A 10379-nucleotide genomic window follows, 5' to 3' on the forward strand; every position below is an offset into this window, starting at 1 on the left:
TTCCGTTATGTTTACAATGATTTAAACAGACATAATAAATAAAATAGTCAAAATATTAGTACAGCAGTCATCAACGTGTAACAATTTTAAAAGGAACAATTTAACAAGACTTTATATTGAATTGACTGTAATTTTTGCTCGAGAGCTGAATACTTTGTAATTGTGAAATGGCTTTGATAAGTAATTTCTCTTCTACTTGTGAGTTAATGAAGTAAAAGTTATTTCTACTAATGAACGCTGAAGATATGTTTTTTTTTTGTCTCCAAAAGTATATTTGGTTTACAAACTTTACTTGATACTTTGTATGTTTATACCTTCGAATGGTCACTAATTATTTACATAGCAAAAATGAAACGTTGTTTTTCGAAAAGAAGTAAAAATCTATGACAATGAGAAATGGTTTTAAAGATCTAGGAAATAGAAGTAGACAAGTTGAACTATATCGGAATATTGTTAAAGATAATTGGAAAATATTACTTGTTGCGGCAAAACAACTCAGAACAAGGTAAAAAAAAAACCTGAAATATAAAAAAAATGAATTTCACAACACTTTATTTTTATCGCAAATCATTTAATGGTATATGTGTGATTTCAAGTTAACATTTTGATTCCGGGTTCTCATTTCAGGAAATAATAAAGTTACCACATAGATTGAATCTTTTATTTCATTTATATTATCCAAAAATGCCACTTTGAGAAATAGGCTTTCTGTAAGTGTAGTAGCAAAAATGTAGAGTAGGATCACTGTGACTATTCCAAGTACCAAAAGGATGAGAACCAGAAGATGAATCGTGGTTACTGGAATCTTCTGTATCCATTTTGAAAACTTCCTCAATAACATCCATGCTATGAACAGTTGGACATTATCCTGTATGTCTCATGAGATAAAACGGTTTATCCACAGGAAGCAAAATAGGTCTATTGCCGTCATTTCTATAAACAGACAGTATCGACATTAATTAAAACAACTAAATACAATACCGTTATAATATACGTCTTGAACATACACAAAAAAGAGTCTCCATATGCTTTGTTTTTCAATTATAGTGTGTGATAACATTTTCTGAGGGAATTCGATGTTTGTTATTATTTGACAAAATCTATAAGAATTGACTGTTATGATATAGTATTTTTACTGAAGGTAGACTTGCTACAATTTCCTTTCCTTTGTTTCTTTTTAACTAAATTATGTTTACTGAAAACTCCTAGTATTCTGATTGCCCTTGCAGATGTCGGTATTATGGTAATCTCTTAGTTAGAGCAGTAAATTTGCAACGCCTGAACAAGGAGTACATATCTCCGATTTGATACAGTATCCCGGGCCTGTATTTCCTATCATGATTTCCTTGTTAGAGAGTTGCTGCTCAAAAGGACGCCATTAAACCAAGAATTCCAAATGGTGAAGTTGAAATCATCCCTTCGTAAATTTTACGGACACCATCACGAGATGGTTGGCGTTATGGAATATCCGTTTCACACATAATATCAGATATGTTCCTCGTGTCGTAACTACAATCCCGTTACCTTTGCACGAATGTGACCTACCGAATGATACTAATTTCCGGGGTTGTTCTACATGTTGAACAGGATCTGCTTACCCTTCCGGAGCACCTGAATTCACCCAATTTTTTAGAGGGTTCGTCTTGAATAGTCTTTAGTTTTCTATGTTGTGTGTTGTGAACTTTTATTTGTCTGTTTGTCTTTTTCTTTTTAGCCATGGCATTGTCAGTTTATTTTTGATCTATGAGTTTTACTGTCCCTCTTGTATCTTTCGGTGATCCCGTGCTGTGGGACAGGAAGCAAGTCTATACTGAAGGCAATGAAGCATTATTTTCTACAATTATTGGGGTTTTTTTTAACTTTTTTGGATTCGAGCGTCACTGATGAGTCTTTTGTAGACGAAACGCGCGTCTGGCGTATATACAAAATTTAGTCCTGGTATCTGTGATGAGTTTATTTATTGGATACTTTCTCTGCTCGATTTGAATATAAATTAGGCATGTTTTTAATGTTTGGGTTGTTTTACAGTAATCATTTTTTTTCTTTATAGCGGCTTGAAAATCGTTCTGTAGCCTATGATCATTGTTTTCTTGACTAGATCGTGACTTGGATGGATAGATTTCTCATTAAATACTCCTACCTCATCTACTAACTTATATATACAAAGCACGATTTAGAAAACCTAAATGGGCAACATGACTGACACTAAGATCCTGGGGACTTAAAAGACAGTAGCTGTTCAATACAAATACCTCGTAGGTATATTTTGAGATGAAATAACTTAGAAGTAACAGACGGACTTCATCGATGGACAAAAGTATTCAAAATATGCTAAGATATTATTCGTCCTTGCTTTTTATTGCACATTTTTTTTTTAGAATAATGAATGAGATGTATCTTTTGTTTTTATCAGATCCGGATTCAAATTACACTTACAGTGCAGACAAGTTTGTGTCAATCGTTCCAACACATTTGGAACATACTTGAAATTAAGTAGTGTTTTCAGTACCATGATATTTGTGTTTTTTTAAAATACGGGTTTTAAAAAGCGCATATTTTTTTTTTGTATACTGGACAGTGGTCACTTCATTGCAAATTTTAATGTTTCACGTAGGCATGGGTACAATACATATCAATGGGCAAAACATGTTCAACTATGTTAACAAGGCTCAAAAAGAAAGTCGAATTATGAAGCCAGTAAACAATGTTTTTAATCTGAGAATTCAAATTGAAGATTATGTTATATATTTTACATAAAACACATTCTCCGAACTAAATATTTATTATGAGAGTTCAAGTCACTTTACTAGTTGACAGTTTTTCCACTGATTCCACGTGTTTTTAAGTTATAGTAAACTCGTAGTAGCCCACAATGAATTGTAGTTCCTGAGATGATTTGTCAGTTTTTCAAGGTCATGTTTACCTTTTATTTGAAAAATTACTATGCAAAATTAGGCTGACGTCAGGAAATCTGAACTGTTCATGCACGTTCTAATTAAACAGGCCAGGAACTCTAACCACAACTGTCCCGTTTATCAGAAGGGTATATTCACGATTAAAGGTGAATTGTAGCATTTAAGAACAGATTAAGCAGCTGGACTAAACATTCGGACAGCGATGGGGCCGAAAATGGCACCGTCTCACACCAATAGTTTCATGGCAAATTAGGGAAACAAATCATTTCAACACCGTTATCGAAACCTCTGTACTGGTTCCGTTTCATCGATGATGTTGACATGAAACGGAACCAATCAAAAAACAAATTGGATTATTTTATAAGACGTGCTAACAACGCCCACCAGTCAATTAAATCAACATATGAAATGAGTGTTGTTCAACTGTAAGATGATGTAAGTCGTGTGGTAAAAGATGATGTCTAACTTGCCAACAAATACTGAATACTCAAACATTTACTTGTCCCTCTACTTGGTCTGTGTACACTATATTTTGCAATGTAACTTGCAAAACTCAGAATGTTCTATACCTTCTTCAGTGTCGATGTGGCATGCAGTATGTTGGCGAGACAGAATAGCCATTCAACAAACGACCTGCAAGTAAGTCGTCATTTGATATCACCAGGGTCACCCAAGCTGATTTCAAAAACCTTACCATCACAATCATCGTCTACAACGAGGGTTGGTCAAGGGCCGAAAGACTTCCTCGGGAAAAGAATGCTTCTACTTTGTAGTGCTAAAATTAATGGCAATGCGGTCTCGTGCATTTTTTTTTTTTAATAAACAGTTTTGACAAATTCTCCCACACAATAATTGTACTACAATTTGTAGCTGTAACCATTTCAATATGTCAATCTAATATCATGTTTCTTTTGATTAAATATCTTGTTTATGTATTACCTGCAGCAGAAATCCATTCTGGTGTTACTTCCATATGAACCATCTGGTAGCGTTCCTCCATGTCCGTTTGCATTTCTACTGTCTTCGTCATCCCAATAGAGCCATCCACTGGAAAAATCTACAAGGAGCATAATTAAAAAAATGCTCATCGTTCTTCAAATATTTTTATATAGTCAGTTAATATGGAATACTTCATACACGGCAAACATTACCGGTATCATTGTTTGACAACTCAAGTCAATAATCGAAATTAGAAACTTCATTTTTAAGATAAACAACTGTTAAAATTGATTAGTAAATCATAGTTAGGTCTTACTTGATGAACGATACTAAATGAATATTATGAATTTAATAATAAAGAAGCCTTAATATGGCTTCGTACAGAATGACCATCCGATGATTTCTATTTCTAAACATTTATAATTATTTATAAAAAAAAAATAATCTCACATGGAGACCGCAAAATTTAAAAATTGTATGAATTGAGTGTTTCACAAAATGAGATATTTTTAGGATTTTGTAATCTTTTTTACAAGTCTGCAGTAATTTTCTTAACAGTTCATAAACGGTCCAGTTTTGGCTTTACATTTTAGTCCCGTCATGTTATAATGTTGCTAGAAAGTTCGCATAAGGGCATGTTTCCATCGATGGAAATTAGTACACAATCGGGAAACATATGTGTGGTCATCTGTTTCACAGACATTTAACAACGACGATCTAGAAAGAGCTATGATAGTCTAATTCTTACTTGATGGACAGTTTCCTTTCTTAAGTATGCAGTAGTCCCCATCTGGCCAATTGAAATAATATCCTGTACTTGTGTCTTCTACATTTTTTATGCAAAACTCAAATTGCGGCTTATTATGCTGTAAAACTCCTGCAATATACGTTTAATATAATCAATGCTTACCTCAAAATTCCAAATATAAAAGTAGAAGATAAAAACAAATCGAATTGGTTTGATCTATTTTAAGCAAAATGCATAAAATTTTGTATTTTGTATTTTGTAATTGAGATTATCACTCCAATGATAAATTGTCCGTGTTATTATATTTAGGCAAATTAAAAAATTGGAAAACCATCGGGAGTACTTGATATGTCATATATTCCATCATTGTCTGGCTGTAACTTGACTGATCCTAGAGTATATGAGAGTCTATATGCATGCTTCGTTTACCATCTCATGTCGGATTAAATCGGAAATTCTCTTATTCAATAGAAACATCAAAAGCTCAAAACATCAAAACGGAAAACAATGTTATATTCCTGACCTGGTGCAGACATTTCCGCATGTAAAAAAAATATGGATTAATTTTAATATTATTTTGACAACATTCTGCATGATAAGTGAACAAAAAAACAGCCGTTATAGGTAAAAATGTCAAAATAGGGTAAAGCAGTCAACATTGTGTTATATAGAAGAGTAACAAAACAAGAGAACGATGCTTATTTTATGACTTAAATGACCGGCATAACTGCAGACTGAAAAGGATTTTCAGAGCTAATACATTAATCTTACTTTTTTACCCGGTATATGTCATTTCCCACGGGCAGTTTTTCATTAAATAGAAATAAAAAGACAAAGTGATTTTTTTCTTTCAAAATGCAACATTACCAACCGTTTCATTTTGTTTCGTTTAATAGTCCATCACACTCTTGGATTGGTATATTGATGACGAGTTTAGGTACTAATGTATATATATTATAAAACTTTGACTTCTCCTTTTTTGCTTTATTTTTGTTTGCTTTCAATCAGTTTTAAGAATATGCACCCTGTTCTATTTGGTGGTAACATTGTTTGTTAATTTACATGGCATCGATATCTTCCAAATTTGTCTCGCTCATTAAAGATTCCTTGAATATCATCTCATGTTAAACTTCACTTTATACAGTTATGTGACTTCTCCAGCTTGTTTTTTTTTTCTAATGAATATACATTTATCGCGTAATTTTATATACAATAAAACTTTATGACCTTACGGATTTATTTCCTCTGACGATACGATGAGGATTCACTTTAAACTTGTAAATTGACGAATCCCTTCGTAAATTTTACGGACGCCATCACGAGTTGGTTGACCGTTATGGAATAACCGTTTCACAAATAATATCGGATATGTTCCTTACGTCGTAACTACAATCCCCTTCCCTTTCATGAATGTGACCTACCGAATTAGACTATTTACCGGATTTGTTATCCCATAAGCAACACGACGCGTGTCGCATGTGGAGCAGGATCTGCTTACCCTTCCGGAGTACCTGAGATCACCCCTAGTTTTTTGGTGGGGTTCGTGTTGTTTATTCTTTAGTTTTCTATGTTGTGTCGTGTGTGCTGTTGTTTGGTTGTCTTTTTCATTTTTAGCCATGGCGTTGTCAGTTTGATTTAGATTTATGAGTTTGACTGTCCCTTTGGTATCTTTCGTCCCTCTTTCAGAAATCCAACCTAATATTGTTAGTAATTTTGGCATTTACGTATGTTAGTTTTGGTATTTTTGTATCACAGTTTAGTTCAACAATGCTTTTACAAAGAATTGACGGTTCCATTTGTTTTCAAAAAGACATTTCATCGTGTTTTCTTAAAGTTAAAAAGACATTTTGTCTAACAAAGAAAGTTAAATTTGAGCGAATAAATGTAATTCCCGGCACGAATCTACGCAAAGTACTCCACTAATGCTGGCATCCTCGCCAGCTTTTTTTTATATATCTTAGTCTGTTCATTTCTTTTGAATTGACTGGTAGTGTGTTCTGCTAGCCTAAATTTAAGAACGCGACAAAGTTCTACATTTTACTTAATCGGACGAAAGGCTCCAACAGATATTAAAATTATCTAAACGAAATTGAGAAATAAAGTCAATTAATGTTCACAAGTGTTTAAAACCAATGCACTTTAATACAGGGCTTTTTCTGTTATTTTCTCAACTAAGCAATCCGATAAAAAATGATTTAACGATGAGTTGAATGTTTTACATGTACGAGAAGGCTTCTCCTTGCCTGTTTTATGTTATCATTGCAGACTTGCTTGTGCATAAAAAATATATGTTGTCTCACCAATTTTGGCCAAATATCGGCCTACTTTATCAGCAGAAAACAAGACAAGAGATCAAGTATTGAGTTCAGTATTTCACTGATTTCTGAAGTCTTTAAGCAGCTTACAATTGATATGGATAGTTTATGTTTAAACCTTCAATCGTGAGGGTATTTATTTCTAACTACATGTACCTGACGACAAGATGTCTAAAGTCTTGGCAATAAAAATGTATACTACATTAAGCAACTGTCTTTTTATACCATTGCATCTACAATAAGAATTAAAACTACACCATGAGTTTGGATAAAAAAAATGTAAACAACAATCTACATTTCCTTGGCTTCCGTGCATGATACTCGGATATACATAAATATTTCAGTTCAATACATTAGAAATAGGTAAAATGTTAACATGACTTTTTTTCTTATTCACATTATGGTGTTGCTGCATTTGAAAAAGGTGTTCATATAATATAAGCGGGAGCTTATTAATTTTGACATTAATATTGAGACAACTGATGGTAAAAAGATTATTCATTCTAGACTTATGGCTGTCTTTCAGTAGAAAACAGCGCTTTAAACGCTATCATAATTTCCTTTGAAATCTAACTTGAACTAGACAGATCTCTGACGTTTGATGATTCTAATAGCAAACAAATGAAAACTACATTGTAACCGACAAGCTTATGCTTATGGGGAGATTTAGTTTTGTTTTAATAAAAAAAAAAGATACTTCGGACAGTTCTTATATATATATATATATATATATCCAACTTATTTCAAACAAAACGTAGATCCAATACCTTTTTCTGCAGAACACACTGACAAAGTTTTTTTCAATTCGAACCAAATTTCACAAATGGCCATCAAAATGCAAATTTTTATATACGTTTCCATCTTATGCACCAGTCACCAAAAATAGCAACAGTTGATTATACATAGCACTATGCAGTAATGTTTGAACATGTTAGCAAAATAGTGTCCAAAAGTTTGACCAGCAATTGCATGCTGATGCCAAATAAGAACTATAGTCTATGGCAGACATTTTATAGTTCCACATTATAAGAATATGAGAATTTCATGAGCTTCTATCTTTCTTTTATAGAAGGTAAGTTATTAACTTTAGCTGGACTATATGTCATATGTGTTGAATCTGCAGTATATGCTTTAAAAAGTCAACATATTCTCATTTTGGTGGGGTGCGTGTTGTTTATTCTTTAGTTTTCTATGTTGTGTCGTGTGTGCTGTTGTTTGTTTGTCTTTTTTCATTTTTAGCCATGGCGTTGTCAGCTTGTTTTAGATTTATGAGTTTGACTGGCCCTTTGGTATTTTTCGTCCCCCTTTGCGAACAATCTAATCGTATGTTTCTAGAATTAATACTGTCCTATGATGCTAACAGGGTTCCCTTTTTCTCAAGTATTTTTAAATTATAGAGAAGCATAAACTGTATAAAATTCATTGAAACAAATGTTTTGACGGCGTTCCTTTACCGCCGAATTTCATGTTTTGTCCTGCACTGAAGGCAATGATGATTTCTTTACTGTTTATACGTTATAGAGATCACACATTCGAGTGAAGAATTGAGAACAACACATACCGTGTTTCTTCAAGATACTTAAGTCGTCATATTTCCCTCAATACCTTTTTATATATAATGAAGAAATGCTCGAAATAAAAGTTGTGTATACAACACACAGAAAAATAAATAGGCAATTGGTGAATACAATTTTTTTCAATTTGTCTCGAAAGTGAACTGCTATTGTTTATTTTTTCGTTTAAGGAATAATGTGTTGCCTATTGTACAATTGATATATTATTTCCTGACTTTTAATAGCGCATTGGGATATATTTAACGCTAATTGACAACTTAACTTTCAAACTTTGGACTCAAATTTTACAAATTTGCACAATTGTTCGATTAATTTAATTCTTTATTTATTTAAAGAGGATTGCCAACAACGACCATGCAAAATTTTAATTCTCTCAACGTGAATATATAACTTAGCTTGCAGTAATAAAAGTTGAAATCTATTGGCTTGGTAACCCATTAATAGTCTTAATAACCATAAAAAAATTGTCAACAAAGAAAAACTTGTTGTACTGTAGTCATTTTCTATATTTCTCATCTCAAATTTTTACTTATAAAATAAAATTGAGAATGGAAATGGGGAATATGCCAAAGAGACAACAACCCGACCATAGAAAAAAAACAACAGCAGAAGGTCACCAACAGATCTTCAATGTAGCGAGAAATTCCCGCACCCGGAGGCGTCCTTCAGCTGGCCCCTAAACAAATATATACTAGTTCAGTGATAATGAACGCCATACTAATTTCCAAATTGTACACAAGAAACTAAAATTAGAATAATACAAGACTAACAAAGGCCAAAGGCTCCTGACTTGGGACAGGCGCAAAAATGCGGCGGGGTTAAACATGTTTGTGAGATCTCAACCCTCCCCCTATACCTCTAGCCAATGTAGAAAAGTAAACGCATAACAATACGCCCATTGTCTATATGTCATTTTGTTGATCTGTTTGTTTTGTTCACACATTGATGTCAATATGATGGCCTTTTCTGCGATTGTCAAACAAGAAGGTTAAGTTGGCTATAAAACCTGGTTTAATCACCACTTTCGACATAAGAAAATGTCTGTATCTAATCTTGAATATGTCAGTTGTTTACCATTTATTTGATGTGTTTGGAATTTTGGTTTTGCTGTTTGAGGGTTAATATTCTTAGAGTTTCCTATCTATAGTCCTTAAATTATCTAGACCTGTTGGTGACCTTCTGCTGTTGTCTGTTCTATGGTCAGGTTGTTGTCTCTTTGACACATTCCCCATTTTCATTCTCCATTTTACTTAAATGAACTATAATTCATTTTACATTTTCAATACCAAATAATTTGAAACTTGAATTGGAATATAAGGGCCTTTGTAGCACAATCCTTTCAGGAAAATCAACACAGATTCGTTAGTGAAAAAAAAATATTATTTCATCTCCAAATTTAAGAACATGTATCTGTGCAGGGTCTTTGTTTTCTAAAATAATTTCTGTGGTGTATAATATTTTGTTATTGTTTAAATGAACGAATTAACTTTTAAAAGATATGAGTTGCTCCAAATGAAAAACATGAAAACTTTAATATTGACAAGTAATGTTTCAATCTTAAGAGTATGCTGTGGGATGAAGCTAGAACATTTTTTTTTCGTTTTCTAATCAATGCTTATTGTCATCTTCCATTACATTTTGATCCCTCATATATTTTATACTTAGATTTGAATTAATCGTAAGGCAATTTGTATATAAGTAAAAGGTTATATTGCTAATTAATTTGTTACTTTCAAAGTTTTGAATTACATTCATCATGCATTGTGCTTCAACACACTTAGCGACAATGAAAATTTTGTTTTAGAAACTGGTTATGATAGGTATACTGATGTAAATATCAAATGTTTTATTTCCTACGACTTTGCCCCCCCCCCCCCTCGCAGAGCTA

At 32.8% G+C, this 10379-nt stretch overlaps 1 pseudogene; it reads right to left on the minus strand.

The window, feature by feature from the left end:
* Window positions 1-647: 647 nt before the first annotated feature.
* Window positions 648-4741, minus strand: LOC143048493 (uncharacterized; annotated as a pseudogene).
* Window positions 4742-10379: the final 5638 nt, after the last annotated feature.

The sequence above is a fragment of the Mytilus galloprovincialis genome, chromosome 10, assembly GCF_965363235.1.
Source record: "Mytilus galloprovincialis chromosome 10, xbMytGall1.hap1.1, whole genome shotgun sequence".
Taxonomy (NCBI): Eukaryota; Metazoa; Mollusca; class Bivalvia; order Mytilida; family Mytilidae; genus Mytilus; species Mytilus galloprovincialis.